Source organism: Ambystoma mexicanum, chromosome 1p, assembly GCF_040938575.1.
Source record: "Ambystoma mexicanum isolate Mex_15411 chromosome 1p, UKY_AmexF1_1, whole genome shotgun sequence".
Lineage (NCBI taxonomy): Eukaryota > Metazoa > Chordata > Amphibia > Caudata > Ambystomatidae > Ambystoma > Ambystoma mexicanum.
The window spans coordinates 1264797923-1264816020 of NC_090921.1; the positions used below are offsets into that span (position 1 = coordinate 1264797923).

General features: G+C 46.9%; 1 protein-coding gene across 1 annotated transcript in view; it reads right to left on the reverse strand.

The window, feature by feature from the left end:
* The window catches only part of SHANK1 (SH3 and multiple ankyrin repeat domains 1), a 2604687-nt gene that overhangs the window by 1405623 nt on the left and 1180966 nt on the right, over nt 1–18098 (reverse strand). The window lies entirely within an intron of this gene.

The window sequence follows — 18098 nt, forward strand, 5'->3', positions numbered from 1 at the left end:
TGGATTAGAAATTTTTGGACCATCATCCTAATCACACTGCTTTTCATCAGATCTTCAAAGACTGGGCCAGAGTTCAAGTTTTCCTCCATGGTTGGAGGGGTACATTTGGTTAAGGAATAGGTTGCATTCTTTGGTGGCTTTGATACGGGATAGGCAGAAGGTGTAACTAAACTGGTTAGTTTCAGTCCGACATGTCAAGAATGGATGAGTCCATCATTCAACTCTGAGCTTAAGACTGGAGCCACAGGAACATTCTGAGGTATGCTAAGACCAGAACGTAGAGCAGTGGTGGTTTCTGACTCTTGGGAGAGAATGGAGTCCCATGCAGGGTCTGTAGTAGAGACTAGGATTTCAATAACAGAGATATATTCTGAGAGGGTGATGAGCATGGGGTCAGGAATAGATATTACATGAACAGTACTAGAAAAAATTTCAAAAGACCCTCTTTAGAGGTCACAGAGACAGCATGGAATGACTTTTTAGAAGACGCATTGCTTTTCTTAAGTTGCAGCGCTTTGTTCAGGGCCTCCAACTACTCTGCATGGGGTTGCATCATGTATTCTGCTCTGGGCCAGTTCTCATTTCACTAAGGGTGATAAACAGTATGTCATGTCCTGGACACTGAATCCTGGTCAGGTGATAAGTGCCTAAGTAAAAGATTTTGCCTATGCAAACAAGCGTATTCATCTTAAAGATCCTGTGTGTGTGTCTTTTCACCTGCCAGAGGTGGTTTTGTACTTGGTCTACACTGTTTTCAAATTCCCATACCTTAGGTACTGATTTAGCAGGGATACAGGTTGTTGTAATGAGAGCGCTATCTGCTGGTTGGGTATTGATGCTAGCTGCTGGGGTTGTGCTGATAAATCCTAGGGTGTGCACTGGTCTCTTGTTCATGGATTGTACCCATTTGTCTTCGGGAAACTGAGGACCTGTTTGGGAAGCAGAGTTACAGAAACAGATTTAAGGCATTTGGCAGCTAGCCAAGTAGAAGCTGCGCAAACAACTTTAGCAACTGGAATCCCCATTACATACTCTGGTTGTGAGCCTGCTACTATGTGGGAATAAACTTTGGCTGCAGCAGTGTTTGGACATTGGGCCTGGGGCATAGCAACCTGTGATAAAGGAGCATATGGTTTATGCAAGGGCTGAGAGTCGAATGCAGTGTCAAAATAAATGCTAGATGACAAAATCTGTCAAAATTAACTATCTTTAAATACACGTGTATTATTTGTATAGTGCTACAACAAAGGCTCGGAGGCATGAGAGCGCTACCTGGACAAACATAACAAATAAGAAGAAACCAGGCAGATGAACAAATAGCAAACAAAGAGCAGCACAGGGAGTTTAAGCAAAGAGCGCAGTCTTTAAACTGTGAATGAAGCACGCAGGGGAAACACAAGCCATCAGATCAGGGGGTAGGGCATTCCCGCTTTAGGAGCAAAATTCTGAAATGCTCCATGATTGACCTTGGCCAACCTAGCTCTGTGTACGCAGAGCAGATGTGTATTATTAGACTGTAGTACTCCAGCGCCGGCAGCCAAGATAATCTGTTTGAGAGATAAACCGGGGTAAGGCCATATGTGTAAAGGAAAGCAGACGAAAGATTATTCCAGCGTCAACTGGAAGCCAGTGAAGCGCTCTCCTAGCTTTAGAGATGTGAGCTCTTTTTCCTAGGCTTTCTACGGCCCGCACAGCAATGTTTTGAACAGCCTGAAGTTTGGTAAGTGCTGCCGTCACCCGATGTCCATCAAGACACAAGCACAGTAGTCTATTTTAGAGCCAATAATGGCTCTTGCAATAGCCACACGATTTTCGTGTAACAAAAAAGCTCTTAGCTGAGTCAACAGCTTATTAAATAGGATGATGAAGAGACAAAGCTATTGACATGGGCCCTCATATTAAGTTCTTGGTCCAGAACAACACCCAGAGTCCTGATTTTGGGGAGCGTAGCAATAGCACAGCCAGCTATGTGAAATTCCAGGTACTTTGCATCTAGTTTCTTAAGCCAAGAAGCAGTACCTGCAGAGGCGGATCTAACACTCGTCAGGCAGAAAAATGGCGAGTGGGCCCCAGTGCCCTGCCCCTTCCCAGTCTCTCAGAGACACACAGACCCAACTCCAACTCCACCTTTCCATTTCCTGCATTTCTGGGCCAGTGGAGATAGGGTCGGACTGGGCCATAAAATGATCTTGGGCACCAATGAAAAAGTGGCCCACAGTAGCAAATAGCTAATCATTCCTTTCGTGACACTGTTTGAATAGTACGCAAGGGGGAGTTTTTTGATAAAATGTGATGCAAATTGTGCATTTTAAAGCATATTTATTCAGCAGCACTGGTCAAAAATACTAGCAGCCAAGTGAAGTAGCTCATCAAACTGACCCGCAGAGGCCAAAAAGTGGCCCACGGTGACCCAAAAAACTGTCCCACACCAGCATTTTGTGTCTTTGTTTCGGCCATGGGCCTATTGCCCTATAGGGCCAGTCCGAGCCTGAGAGAGCCGGTTCAGCGGACGTGCCTTTAACAAGGAAAAAGGAGCTGCTGTGGCCACCAGGCCTATATTTAGCAGGGTGCCAGAGGTCATGATCTGCACTCTGTAAATGTTCCTGAAGATGCGTGCATGCTGAAGGCCGAGAGACACTGCAAAGGAGAGAGAGGTTTATTTCTGCAGCATCAGATCGCATAGGCAGCCTGTCTCTCCCTTACTGCCTGATTGCATTGCACACTTCACTGACCCATGTTGCTGTGACCTGGCCCCTGGGGGTTTAATGGCCCAGCCCCACACACATGCCTTGGGGCATGTCCTGATTTCCTGGCATCTCTTCTCCTCTCTAGCCCCCGCTACACCATTCCCCCTCCCCTTCTGGTTTACTGGGGTTGGGCCGATTATCTCATTACCCTGGGGCCCTCTCCCCTTTTCTAGGCGTTTGTGTATCACTCTGAAGCCCCCCCACAACCTCCTGTTCCCACAACCCTTGGGGGGTTACCTTGACTGGGCCCACAACTTCAGTCCCCTGTCCAAGCTGCACCCCTTCACTATCTGTGCTCAGGCCTTGGGGCCTTCCTTTCCCAGCCGCTGTGCCCCACGCTGTAAACTATTCTCCCCTGCCCCTCCACTACATAGGGGGGGACACCTTCCCTTGACAAAATAATTTTGGAGGCCACTTTAGGGCCGATGGCAACGGCACGTCAGAAGCAGTTTGTGGTGCGCAGTTAGCATCACACAAGCACACCTCTTGTGGTATCATTTGTGGCAAAAAGGCATTTAGCTTATGCACAGCAGAGTGAAATAACACATTAGGACTCTTAGGTATCTGAGGCACTGACTGTTAGATTTTTCTTTGTGGCAAGTCTGGGTTTTTGAAGGCCATGTACAACAAAAGACAGGCAGACTCACTAATTTCTATGCTATGGCTTGACATGAGAAACATCACAGAAAATAACATTACAAAAAGTGACATTGATCTTCAGTACTAGTTAGTATTAGTATTAACATTAAGAGGTGTTAATGTGTAAGACAGGGGGAATTTGTTGTGCACTATACGAATCAACACTATATTGTTAATATGTAACAAGGTAGCTCAGTGGGTGGTTGAGCGCTTGCTTCTGTGATGTGTGTGTGATCTGCAGGTCAAATACTGTAATACTGGCAAGGCCAACACAGCCTTTCATCCTTCTGAAGTCTATAAATCAGTGCCAACTTTGGTTGAGTGATAATTATATGTGAATATGTTTTATGTATAGTGGTTTGGGGAAAGCGCTATTTAAGGAACCAATAATTGTCATTAAGTAGAGTTATGTGACTCTTGAGAGTAGATTTTATTTCATAGACAAAGTTGCAAACTGAATTGCTTTTATGGGCTCCCAATGTTGTAGATCAGGCACGATCAGATTTAATGATTTTCCCAGGATTACACACTTGTTTGAGTAGCGAAACCAGGATTATGCCCCACCCGGCACTGTAAGTACACAAATGACATTATAAATTGACCTGACAATTTATATGCATTATGGAAATGGGTCAAGCTAAAATAATGTGATATTTTTTCCCATCCTGTATGCAAGGTTTTCATGTGTAAGCCAAGAGAAGATTATATTGTGCACAATATGAATGGACAGTATATTATTAATATGTAATAAGGTAGCTCAGTGGGTTGAGCAGTCCCTTCTGCACTGTGTGTGTGATCTGCAGGTCGAAGACTCTAAAACTGGCAAGGCCAACTCTGCCTTTCTTTTTTTTTATTAAAAGGGTATAGTTTAATTATAAACTTTTCATTTACCAGGGTTACATTAAGAATCTCTTATCAGTTAAGTCTATTTCAAAGATCCACATGATCATTCTATTCTCAATCAATCTCAGTTCGTTTGTTCATCAATAGGGATCTTCATAATATTCTTCCAGGACTGTATCATCGTAAAAATATGTTTTTTGTCCTTTCCCAGAAGGATGTGTGCCCATCTTGTCTCAGGATCCATATGTTTTTCTGATATGCCAAAAAACGTACCAAACAGCATTCTTTGCTCCACGCTGGACATTACACCAATAAATTATATATCTTTTCTATGGTTCCTATTTGTGAACAGAACCGACGGTATTGTTGCATTATCGGGATCACTTTTGTTGCTGTAAGCAGTTGTCTTGTCAGGAGTAAATTTAGTCGAAGTTTCAGAAAAGTATCTCGACTTTGTTCGTCTGGAAAAAGTATGAGATAACTTGGAAGTTGGTGAAGTGCTCTTGTCTCTATCTCACAGCTCAAATTTAGTTTGTATATATCTTTTTGTTGTAACGTCCTTATCCAATCATTGCGCTGGATCTGCCGTTTCGCATATTGTGGGCGTAATAAGAGCATTTCTTTCAAGATATCTTCCTTCGCTATTTTCTTTTCAATTTCTTTCTTCCAGGCATTCAAGGCTGTGACGTTCAATGAATATGATTACACCGGAGTATGTCTACTGTTGGTACATGTTTGTCACTTTCCACTTTTCAATACAAATCCAGTTGTTTCCAGAAAACCTTAGACTCTAAAGACTGGGATGCGATTTTGAAGCGGATTCTAGGCACAGGGTATGCTGGTGGTAGCGTCAAGACTTTCCTCCAGAAGATCACTTCATATTTTTGCCACAAATTCTGTTGGAAATTGATCATTGTTTCACTGCCATAGATTAAGATGGGTACTACCTTTTGTCTAAAAAAAGTCACGATGGGTTTCAGTGAGAATTTTCCAAATTTGTGGTGCAGAAATCTGCCTTATCGCGCTAAAGAATGTGCCTTTGCATGGAGATGATCGGACCACTCCTTTTCAACTCGGGATTGATTAATCAGAACTCCTAAGTATTTTATTGATTGAACAGTTGAGAATATTTTGCCTTCAAGGAATAATGTTGGGAATCTCCTGATCTTGTTTCTTGTTTTTGTTAGCATCAGTACTTTTGTTTTTTGCGTGTTAATGTTTAATTATTCTTTTTCCATATACCCCTCAATTTTCATCAGGCTTGACTGAAGTCCTTTGACCGTTTTGTCAAGCAATACAATGTCATCTGCATATATCATAGTTGGCAGGGGTAATGCGCTGGGTTCATCATTGGTGAATCATTGGTGATTGTATATGTTCTTCGAAGTCTGATGTATACAAATCGAAAAGGGTGGCTGCCAAGGGGCATCCCTGCTTTAGTCCGTTCCACGTCTCTATCGACGATGATAAAGCTCCCTCAGTTCATTGATTTTCCATGGACTACGGTCTGCACAGTGACACAATTAACCCTGCTTTCCTAATCAAGGTGCCAAGTCACACTGAGGAGCCATCTGGCAGTGGTTGATGTGGAAGAGTGCATAGATTTGGTCAGCTAACTGATGCTTTGTGATGGGCTTCTGAATAAAAATGCCCCATGTTCAGTTCTTATCACTGTGGTGTAAAAACAATGGCTTGTAAAATGAACCATCACTTATACATTGCCCCCGCTTTAAAGGATCTGTCAACACAAAGATAGAGAGGGTGGGCAGAGGGAGTGTGTCTCCAAAGCAACTCAGAGGCTGCGTTCGGAATATGCATTCCTTTATTGGAAACAAAGCAATGCTTCATTTTGACCGGCGGGTTCAGAGGCAGTTGTCTGCATGGGCCCCGTCCTGTGCCCCGCACCCTCCCGAGCTGCTTAAGGTCTGCTCCCCGGTCAGCAGCCCCCCTCCGCCCGCCCCAAGAAACAGGGCTGAACCGGGCTGAGGTGGGGAAAATCATCTTTTTAGCCAGTCAGTTGTGTACAGGTGCCGCGAGCTTGGGCACCAAGGGAGATCAGGGGGCACAGGGAAATAATCAGGGGGGTTGGGGGGGCAAGGGAACAGGACACCAGACAAGGGCTGCTGATCAGCCCTTGCACACAACAGGCAGGGAGAGGCATCCCGGCGCCGCCTTGCCGCCTCGCCTAGCAAGCCTCCCCCACAACACGTGTCACACTACGGGGGAGGGGGACAAAGCAAAGGACAAACATCAGGGCCAAATACAATTGTTTATGATATTTCTGTTTTCAATAAAACACCACAGTCTTTTTATTGCCAACCTCAGAAAATCATATCTCAGGTCGTTCTTGTCCCAGATCATTTGACTACAGCGCCAAAAGATAACTGGTTCGGACGGCTCTGCCCTCCTCAGATTATGGATGACGTGGCTGCAACATGCATCATGCAGCCTGCCTTGAAGAGAAGCAACCAGTTCACATGCTCTACACTCCCACAGACACGGTGTGCGCAACAGAGACTTCACTTGCTGTCTACCCGGTCGCCTGCCAATCAACTTCAGTTCCCCTGCTTAAGGTACCGGCTTGTGGCAGTCACCAAAGCGTACAGCTGCAACCCAACTGCTGTCAAGGTGCAGGGGTGCTGCTGCAGTGACCTGAGCCTTCGCAGTGAAATGCCCATAATAGACACGGAGGGAAGCAGACTTTGCTTTCGCTTCGCTGAGCAATCCAAAGAATTTGATTTCACAAACATTAAAATGTTCATAGGTGATGGCTCTTTGAGAATTATCTGAACAAATCAAAGACAACGTAAATCCATATGCCAGTAAATAAATATATTCTACAAAAACCATCAGGAAGCAGTAAGATATCGGTTTAACTAAAATGCAAAAAGATGGGGCTTTTTTAAGAATAAGATAAAACGGCAAAACATTCTCAAACAAAGTTTATGCTTTCCAGCCTTTGTGAACTGATATTGTGGGCCTGCTGGTGTCGGACTAACTGATGTGGAGTGAATTTTGGGTTCTGAGAGTGGGTACCATACTGCAGAACCATGGCAAGGAAACGTGGGAAGGTTTCCACTACGTGATATACAGGTATAACAGATGCATAAGTGGTAAGATATTTCTCTGGAGGTGATGGAATTGTCTTCTTACCAAAGGGGCCTCAAGGTGTGACTATCTGGCAGCAGGTGAAGGGGTGAAGGAGTATCTGGATGCCTACTAGCATATATCCATTTCAGGAGTCCGGATGGCGCGGTTGTTGCAAGACACTGTCAGTGTATTTAAGTAGATGAGGAATACTCCACCCTTTCACTAGTTGATCTATTACCGTAGGTTGATGAGATGCCTGTGGACACCAAGTTCATGAAAGAGGGGGTGGATGAGTCGGTAAAGCAGGTTTCTTTTTTTAAAAACATTTTTTATTGCTTTCTAAAAACCTTTAAAAAAGGAAACAGTGTTGCAAGGCATAACAAAACAACACAGACGCTCCACATTGTCGTCACCAGGAGGCATAGTTTCGTCATGGGCGGTGGTTGTCCTGGCAAAAATGGCACAATGCCCTTTTTCCTTGGTTTGAGATTTCTTGAGGTTGTGTTCGGCCGCAAACGCGGCGGCGCTTGAATCCACCGAGGTCGTAGCCATTACCCTTGAGTGCCCTTCAGCTTCAAGAGGGCGTATGCATGGCATATCAGGGAGGCACGGAATGTCGTTGTTGACCACTACACAGGCCACATTCCTATTCGACTCCAGTTGAGTGAGCCTGGGCTGCTCCAGTGTGGGTACGAGTTTGCCAACAATAGAATGCTTTGGCATCTGGTTAGGAACAGTTGTCGCAAGTTTGGTGTTGGTTGGTGATCGAGACGCACTCCAACTCGTTATCACGTGTGTCAACGGGAGGGTGACATGACTCATTGTGGGTGTTCGTTGTGGAAAGCTCGGACTGCGTTTTAAAGATTCTCAGGGCGTCCTTAGCAAGTTTTTTGTCCTCACTGTTGTTTTTGGTTTGATCAAAAATGATGTTCAGTATGGACTCCGTTTTTTTATTTAGTAGTAAGTCATCTTTGCTATGGATACTCTTCCTCTCAATTTCGATTAGTTTTGTTTTGAGGACTGCAGTCAAAGTTGTGAGGTCCTTAATATGTTTGTTTAAATGTTCGTATAGTTTGGTGAAGGGAGCAATAGATATGGCCATAGAGGCCATAACGGTCGCCTGTAGATCTCGTGCCCAGTTTGGGTCGCTAGAGTTCAATGAATTCTTGCTGGTGATTGCATGTTTGTGTTGTCGTTGGCGTTTGCATGTCCTAATTTTAGGATAAGGACGTTCTATCAAGGAGGAGTCGGTGGACGAGGTGTCAGATAGAGATGAATCTGAAATCTGGTTACCAACTGGTCTCGTGATTTTAGGACTGGACTCATTTAAATGAGTCACAGTGTCGTTTTCAGTTGAACGTTGGTCCCCGCGAGGTCCCCATTTCAGTTTTTTCCTCTGTGAGCATCTCAACATGGAAGAGCTGCTGGCACCATTTGTGAAGATACTGGTGGGGGTGCCTGTACTTCCGCTCTCTATATGGTAGAGGAGAGGCACAGAGGACCCCAGCCAAGATTCTCAATTGGTAGCAATGGATGAGCAATCAAGGCCTAGCTTTTCGGGAGGTGATGCAGGCTGGTTCTTAAATGCATTGTAGACCCCGAACCCCCACAAAGGAATGTCCACACACTGTATTACTGAAAACACAGGGCCTCATTACACGGATGGCGGTGAACCATGGCGCTGTTAGCGCCATGGTTCATGCCGGTAAAATACTGGCACCGCCTTGGTGGAAAGGGGAATTACCGCCCTATTCCAAGGTTGGCGGGGCGGTAATTCCCTCTTCCACCATTGTCCTTCCCCATTCCCATTTTTGCCCCATAGGGCTCTATGGGAATAGGGAAGGCGCTACTTATGGTACCGCAAATTGCGGTACCGTAATTAGCTCCCTGGTCCCTTTGCGGGTTGGTTTTTACCGGCTGCAAAAAGCAGGCATTAAATTCCCCAACCCGCAAAGGGACCTCGTAGTAAGGCGGTAAGGATTTTACCGGTACCGGTAAAATACCGGTACCGGTAAACCGTTACCGCCATCCGTGTAATGAGGCCCACAGTCTTTATATAATTAATATTCAAAGGTATGTACACGATCACAATAACGCACTTTGTACTTGGAAATCAACAATGATGAATATATACAATTCTAAAGTGGTACTACCAATGTTATCAAATCTCATTAAAGTGCATCAACTGTACGGTTCAAATGTCACACAGATCAATAACGAGGAAAACAGCAATAGAGATAGGAAGGAACGTAAGATGGTTGAAACAATAGGCAGATTTCTGACCCCTACCCTTAGGCACAGTTCTGCGTGGAGCTCCCCCCACCTGGGCAACCTGTAAATAAAGATATATAGCACAAGTGCAGTCCATATATTGTTCAATAGTCTTATTTCCTCCTATTAAGGTTTTACCCCCCCAATGTACCTGGTGGAGTAGAGTTCTTCGAAGACGCGTCTAAGGAACCTTCTTAAGTGACTCCCTTTAAAGCAGGAGCCACGGATCGTCGAGAGGCGTCGAGGAACTCGGCGTTCGCCGTCGGGAATTGACGGCCCTTCTTGAGTGCCCTCCCTTCAAGGCAGGAGTCATGGGTCGTCGACCGTCTGACGGAGAACAGGTTGAACTACGGCAGTGAAGTGGCAGCTTCGTTCCTAGCGGTGCTGGCCGACGGCGGAGTGTTGGCATCCTGCAAGGAAGAGGCGTGCGGGGCACCTCAATGACTATAGTTCTGGACCGCAAAGAGAGGATGAAGAACTGTGGCCCAGCAAGGGCGTCGAGTCGTTGGCATCTCTGTGGTCTTTTAGGTGGCGGGAAACCCACCGGCGAATGCTCCTCGGCACGTTGACGGTCGGGCCTTCTCCAGCGGGATAAAGCAGGCGACGATGCAGACGAGATGATCAAAGGAAGTTCTTAGGCAAACGGGAGCACGGCGGCTCCGGTCGGTGACGGCGGTCGTCGACAGTGGCGGACAACAGTCTGGGTGCTTCTCTTAGGGATTCGCGGCAGTCCCGGTCTCCGGTCGGCAGCCTGTCATAGACCTGTCTACCAGGGAGCATTGGCAAAGAGCAGCTGTGCACGATAGTCCCTCGTAGCTCGGGAAGAGGGCGCCTTACCAGGTCCTCTCTGGGTCAGTCCTTGGAGACACAGGAGCTTTCAGATTGTGAAGGAGAGCAACAGCAATTCTTCTCTTCCAGCAGGGCTTCAAGGTCAAGCTTCAGATAGTTCAGTTACTCGTCGTAGTGGACTTCAGCTTCTGAACAATTTCCAGCGGTGAGAGGTCCCCAGATATACTATTCTGTCTCCCATCCACACTGCTAGGTCACATTCAGCAGCCAATCATCCAGAAGGGCATTCATGCAGTCAGTCAGCCAATCAGGCATGCAGTGCATTCAAGCCATCCTCCTCCCGCTCAGACACTCACAACAAGGAATGTGGATTGGGACAAGTACCCACTATTTAACACTACACACTGCATTCAGGCCAGTTTCGGGCAGGGCTGTCTCAGTCTTTGTCTCTCATACCAGAAACCAGAAAACCACAACAAGAAGTGCATATTGGTCACACACTCCATTCACCCAGGTCCCACCCACAGGAGGTACCCACAACATAAAGTCACTGGGAAGGCTCCAGCTAGTCTGGCTGGGCCTTCACAACAACACCATATATGGCACCTCCACCCAACAGCCAGTCAGGAGGAAGGGACAGAGTCAGGGCTTCCCAGGACTTTGGGAAAACAAGGTGATAGGTAATAGAAAGCAAGAGGCCACAGGGGCCATTTTGTTTTCCATCCGGAATCAACTGATCCCAATGGCAGGGCCGGGGTATCCCAAAATGGAGGATACTCCGTGCACCTGTCAAATTCAGCATGGAGCTGCCACCAGCCCATACCCTGCTCTGCGGGCCACCCACAGGTGCCCAAAAACATACACTAGGGGCACAGGGTTGTACCCCCTACCCATGGGTGCCATAAGGGTATCCCACGGGTCTGTTCACCAAACCAAAAGAGAGAGAGCTGCACCGCCAGGAGTCCCACATGAACTCCTGCACGGGAAACACAACAGAACACACGATAAAAACAGTAAAGGACAAGGATACGGAGCCCTATCCCTTCAATGCATTTCCAGCATCACAGTCGCCCCCCCCAGACTCAGGTGGAGGGTGCCTAATCTCCCACGGGATAGACACCCTCATCCAGACGGTCAACATACCTTCTGGAAAGGCCATCTGCATTATCGTGACTCTTCCCTGGTCTGTGCTCTATGGTGAAGTCTAGCCCTTGCAGGCTAATGGACCACCTGAGCAGTTTCGGATTTTCACCGTTCATCTGCATAAGCTACTTCAGGGGCTTATGATCTGTTTGGACCTTGAAGGTAGACCACGTAAGGGAGGGCCTAAAACACCTAAGGCTCCAAACTATACTAAAACATTCCTTTTCAACAGTAGCCCACCTAAATTCTCTACCCTTGAGTTGTCTACTGATGAATATGATAGGATGTTCTCTCCCTTTGTCATCTAATTGGGAAAAGACAGCTCCAATTCCGGTATCCCAGGCATCCGTCTGGACGATAAAGGGTCGGCTGTAGTCAGGCGCACACAACACAGGTGCCCTACACAGACTTTCTTTCAAGCCATCAAAGGCCCACTGACAGTCTTCAGTCCAATGAACCTTCCTAGGTTGTTTGGGTGAAGTCAGAGCTGTCAGTGGTGCAGCTATGGTTCCATAGTCCACCATGAAATTGCGATAATACCCAGTGACAGAACACACAATAAAAACAGTAAAGGAATACGGAGGCCCTGTCCCTCCGATGCATTTCCAGCATCACACCATTCCTCCTACGTTTTGAGCCTCCAGCGTCTCTGGTTGGTGACTTCTCATCGAGGTTAAGGTAAGCGGCCACGCTGTCAGTTGTTTTTGTTTGAGCGTTTTGGTCGTCAATTTCAGGGGCAACAGTTTCCGCATGATGATTGTGCCAGGCCTTATTGATCCAAATTAGATCAGTTAGCAGCTTGTCCACAATGTCTGGTAAGTTACGTCGGTTTTCGGTGTCGTGGGCAGGGAGCATTGCGCTAGTGCTTGTTAAATGACCGTCAGGGAGGAAGGTTGGGGCCAGGGTGGCATGTAGCATCGCATGAGGATCAGGTGGCTGTGTAATGTCCATGAAGATGTTGTCACAGTAATGACCCGCAACGCTCTCTATGTAGGTTGCAGAAGCACTGAAGTAGATTGAGCGCCCAGGTCTTGGTGAGACCAAGTCTGGCACTGGTTCCACTGCCACGGTCGAAACGGAAGTAGGCATTGCAGACAGGGGGTAAACATGATCAGGCCCCAGAGTAGAACGCAGTGCTGTTTTGTGAGCGTTGCACGTCTGGTCTTTCAGCTGAGGTACAAGGGAACAGATTTCCAAGGATTCCAAGTTGACCGGGTCAGCTTCAGTATTAGGGCAGCAGGAGCCCCCTCTGGAGCCTGTACAGGAGTAGGCTCCTCCCTTTTTCTCAGTAGTCTGAGTCTCTGTAGACGCCTCAGTGGACGCCAACCAAGGAAGAAGAGCCCTGTTTGCTGCCAGTTCCGATTTTGGGGAGAATTTGGGGAGAATTCACCAGGTATGTGGTCAGGGACTATTTGTCGCGGGCGAGTGAAGTTGCACGGGGAAAGAGAGCGACACGTTCAACAGCAACAGCGTCATCACGGACATGGGAACTCCGGTGACTTACTTGGTCTCGTCGGCGCTGGGATGAAGCAGAGTCAGACACGACAGACAAGTCCTCAGTCAGGTTCAGCCTTTTTAGTTGAGCCCGCGTGTTAGGAAATCCTTGTGAGGGAGGGGGTGGTTCAGTGGATCTCGTGGCACTGCTCATGGTCCCACCGTCACTCGGCAGTCGAGGGAGGAAGTGGGGGGAGGGAGTGACGGAGTAGGAGACAGGAGGCAAAGGGCATGAGGCTGCTAAGCTGCTTGGCTGCCTCAGATTCCTCAGACTCAGCCCTGACTCTGCGCCCGCTCCGCGGGGGGAACTAGTCTTTGTAGGTTAACACGCCCACAGTAGACAGTGTAGTCAGACTGGAGAGAAACAGCACGCCAGCTCCACAGCTCCTCAGACTCAGCTCTGACTCCGCGCCCGCTCCACGGGGGAACGAGCCTTTGTAGGTTAACATGCCCACAGTAGACAGTATAATCAGACTGGAGAGAAACAGCATGCCAGTTCCACAGCTCCTCAGACTCAGCCCTGACTCAGCACCCGCTCCGCAGGTGGAACGAGTCTTTGTAGGTTAACACGCCCACAGTAGACAGTGTAGTCAGACTGGAGAGAAACAGCACGTCAGCTTCACAGCTCCTCAGACTCAGCCCTAGCTCTGCGCCTGCTCCGCAGGGGGAACGAGTCTTTGTAGGTTAACACGCCCAAAGTAGACAGTGTAGTCAGACTGGAGAGAAACTGAGCGCCAGCTCCACAGCTCCTCAGACTCAGCCCTGACTCTGCGCCCGCTCCGCGGTGGGAACAAGTCTTTGTAGGTTAACACGCCCACAGTAGACAGTATAGTCAGACTGGAGAGAAACAGCACGCCAGCTCCACAGCTCCTCAGACTCAGCCCTGACTTCACAGGTTTCTTTGATTATGAGGATATGAAGCTTGTTCACAACAATAACATCTTGTCCATTATATATAACATGGGACGGCAACATTTGGCTCTCTAGATGACCACAACTCCAATCAGTCCTAGATAGCATAGTCAATGTTCAGGGATCATGGGAGTCATAGTCCGAAACACCCAGAGAGCCACGTAGAGATTCTTGGATGCAGACCCCTTGTATATAGGCCTAGAGGCCAATCGCGTATTAATTATATGCTATGTTGGGCATGGCGAGTGTGTCCTATTAGTGCATTGTCGTGTAAGGGCAGAGTGTCTGGACCTGTAGTGTCCAGGCTCTAACCGGGCCACACAGGCCCTGCCAACCTTAGTAATTTGTGCTATTTGCAGAGACTCCAGGATTGAACACCTTCTAATGGTCAATGGAGAGTGAGTGGCTTGTACTGCCTTTGGGGTTTGCAGGTTACAGCAATATTACCCTTGCTTGCAGAGGCCTAAAAGAAGCGCTGTTGAATTAAATGAAAGCCAGGCTAGGCCACGCCGGTGCTAGTCATGTGCTTCTTACGTCCCATACAGTTAATGCGTCGTAGGGAATTGGATCTCTGACATGCAAAGAGCAAATATATTGTGAATTAATTCAAGACATCTTTACACACCTGTCTCTTCCGGTGCAAACTACAGCTTGTAAAAGCCAGCTTTTTAGCTCATGGTACATGTTTTATTTTTGCTATTAGGTGTCGCGATACTATTGCATTAGAGTACAGCTAGTGAGACATGGCATACAAGGATGGAGACAAAGCTTGTAGGTATTTCATTATTTCCCCACACACTGACAGCCCTTTGCATGCTAATCTCTATGATGATTCCCACCCACTTCTTGCCCGTCTTCACCCAAAGCACAATCTCATCGGATGTCTTTGAGCTAGCGTCACCAAGACTTGCCATCAAGCAGAGTGCTCAAAGTTCCGGCCAGTGTTTTTTCAAAGCAGTCTTCTGAGAGTTCGTGACCTATTGGAGCTGTAAAAGCAATACTAGTGTAATGAAAAAGTCTTGACCACGTCTGCCTTCAGCAACTAGATGTATAAGCACTACGCATGTCCTTCACTGAAGTACAAGCATTGGTAAAGCCAACAATTTTGGCTTCGGCACTTGCCAGGCACTGCTATTCTATGCCCAGGTGCTCCCACCATTTTGCAGCTGCTACTTTCGATGGCCACTTAATAACATTATGGCAGTGCCTGACAAATGCCTTTCCCCTGCCTACACAAAGCCCAAACTGTTCGCATGGTTAGCATAATTGGAGAAATGCATTGTAAATATAAAAACATAACAATGAAAATGCATTTGCGCTCTTAACTGTACTAATCCACTAGTAGCAAAAGGGGTTTACTTTTGTTGGGAAAATTAACTGATTCAAAAAGGGTGCATTTTCTAGATTCAAAGCAATAAGATTCCGGAACCAGTGCATGGATCTCTTAGCCATGATATGGGTTAAAAATTGCAGGCAAGTAAAAAGGATTTTGTAATGTGCCGCGTTTAGTGGAGTTCATGATGTTGCAAGTCAACATTGCTTCAGGCAGAGCGAGGATGTCCCAGAGATGCAACATTGAAGGGTTGGAGGTTTTTATCTTAGGTAACAAGGCCCATTGTCTTGAATGGAGTGATCGAAAAGACATGAGGACATCCCAGGGAAAGATCGAGGAGCATTGAATTAACTGGCCGCTAAATATAGCAACTCTGAATTAAGGATTAAAAAGAGAGAAAAGCAGGGAGAAGGGGGAAATAAGAACAGCAGCCCCGATGTACAAAGACAAAGAGAAAGGGAAGAGAAAGAGAGAAAGGCAGAGCGAAGTGGCCTGGAGCTCGGAGCCTCGGAGTGGGCGTTAGCCGGGTGGTGCAGAAGCTACATGTGCTCTAAGGAAGGGAGCCCGCACTGCTATGGAGAACTGGCAAGCCCTCTAAGTGAGAGAGAAGCAGCCAAGGACTCCAAAAGCACAGGGAGGCTGGCCGAGGAACGGCCCAATGCACACGCGGAATCAAGTCGCCTTGAAACTGGAGAGGGTCCTTGAAAATAGGACTACAATAGAGGACAGCTCTGAGTCGTGTGAGAGAGCCAGTCAGCACAGTCGGATCTAGGTAAATCGCCTTTAAAAAGGACGTTCAATGAGCAAAGCATTGCAGACTGTCTTTTCAGCCAGCACAGATTGTACATTTTAAATACTGTCACTTTACTGTTTAGAGGAACTGGATCCAAGGGAACGGTTTGGACAATTGACAAGCTAGAAATCAGAGACATGGTTGAGCTTTACGGTAGGCCAAGAAACGCTAGTAGGCAGAGTGCATATGTTGCAATGTGAATGTATAATGCATAATGTCAATGATATCGGATGTTGTGAATTAGGACATTCATTTAAACTAGTAAGATCCAATACAAGGAGTTGACTGGTGTCCAATTTGACATTTACAATTACGTGATTAGGCAAAAGGTTCTGGAGAAGTGTAAGATCTTTATTGCTCAGCTGAAAAGACCCTAAAAAAATGCAATATGAATGAATGCAAATTAACAATCGGAGGTTGAACCTTAAGGATTCCATTCCATTTAAAACCCCTACAGGCATTGCCAATGCTCATTTTCTACCTGTTCCCCATGCAGTGCATCAAAGACATTTCCATGAAACATTGGTTCCTTCTGTGCTGTTTGACATGCCCAAACGAGTACTGTTACATGTTACACACGTTCTACACTTCTCCTTAGGACATGTTCACACCGCTGCACATCAGACGAGGTTCTACATGCAACACTAGTCACTCAGACAAGCTCATACAGCAGCATGACAGAGCAAGTCCAAACACAAACAGCTCGCGACCCCATGAAAGGTCCTGCGTGCAAAAGAGGCCAGACATTCTCTCTAGCTCAGCCAGCAGAAGTCTCTTGCTTTAATTCCACTTTGAAAAGCACAGCCATACCTGCAAAAGAGTCGCTATTCTGTGCAGCACGCCTACTGTGATGCTGCAAACCTCTGTGCTGCACATGGTGTTGTCTCTTCTTCGGGTGTGCTGCTTATTTCAGTAGAGAATTGCCAGTGTGTTTCAATACAGATAGGGAGGACTGACTTATGAGGCGGGACACAGAGCTTCTAGATGTCATTGGGTTATTTGCCCACCTATTGACTAACCATGGCCATACTAATACCTATGGCTATTCCCACCTAGTAGCTGCCGCCCCCTGCACCTAAACACCTCCTCATGGCAACTCGTTGAGCTCGCTTTAATGAAGCCTAGCCATAAAACGTTGCATTTGCAGTGCCTACCAGCCTTTTTCAAAGCAGTCTTCTGAGTGTAATAAAGATGTTTTAACCAGGTCAGCCTTCAGCAACTCGATTTATAGGCCCTATGCTTGTCCTTAACTGTAGTCCTGTTAAAAACAAACACTGGCAAAGACAACAGTTTTTGGCTTGTGTATTAGTATTAGACATTTGACAGGCACTGCTATTTGATGTCCAGGCACTGGCACTATTTTGGACCTTCAACCATCAATGGTCAGTTAATACCACTGCACCAGAGGCTAGCAAGTGCCTCTCGCATGCCTACATACAAGTCCAAACTGGTGCCATTGCCAATGCTTATTTCAGTAGAGAATTGAAGGAAGGAAGCAGCGCTCGGATGCAATTGGCTATCTAGCACGTTCTGCGCGAAGCAGCAGCGGGTTTACACCCCTGTCCTTCAGGAGCTCTGGCAGAGCGCCAACGCAAATCTGCCAACTCGAGTTTGGTGGAATTTCCAGAGAAATACTGTTACCGCGTGCAGTGAACACGCGGCAATTTGAAGGGTGTGCATGTGTCTGGCTCAAGCTGACCATTCAATTACGGAGTCCGGGGATCGGTGATAGCTGCATTGCAGTAACGCTTAAGTGCGCTGGTTTTAGCCTCCACACAAAAGCTGCTGAAAATGAGTTTGGGGGAGTGCTAAAAGACCTGGTGTTCTAAAATACAGATTTTGTAACAGTACTTCGAAGCTTAAAACCGGGCCGAGAATGAGGAGAAAGTTAAGCAGTTGTACCCTTTGGTCAGGAGCGGGTGGCGCGCATACACTGCTACAGATCCGGGAGGCTCAGAGAAGTCGTGCTTTCTCTCTTCAAAAGAGCCGCTTTAGCTCATTAGCTTCAAAATGAGTTTCACGGATCAATCGTCCTCCATTTTAG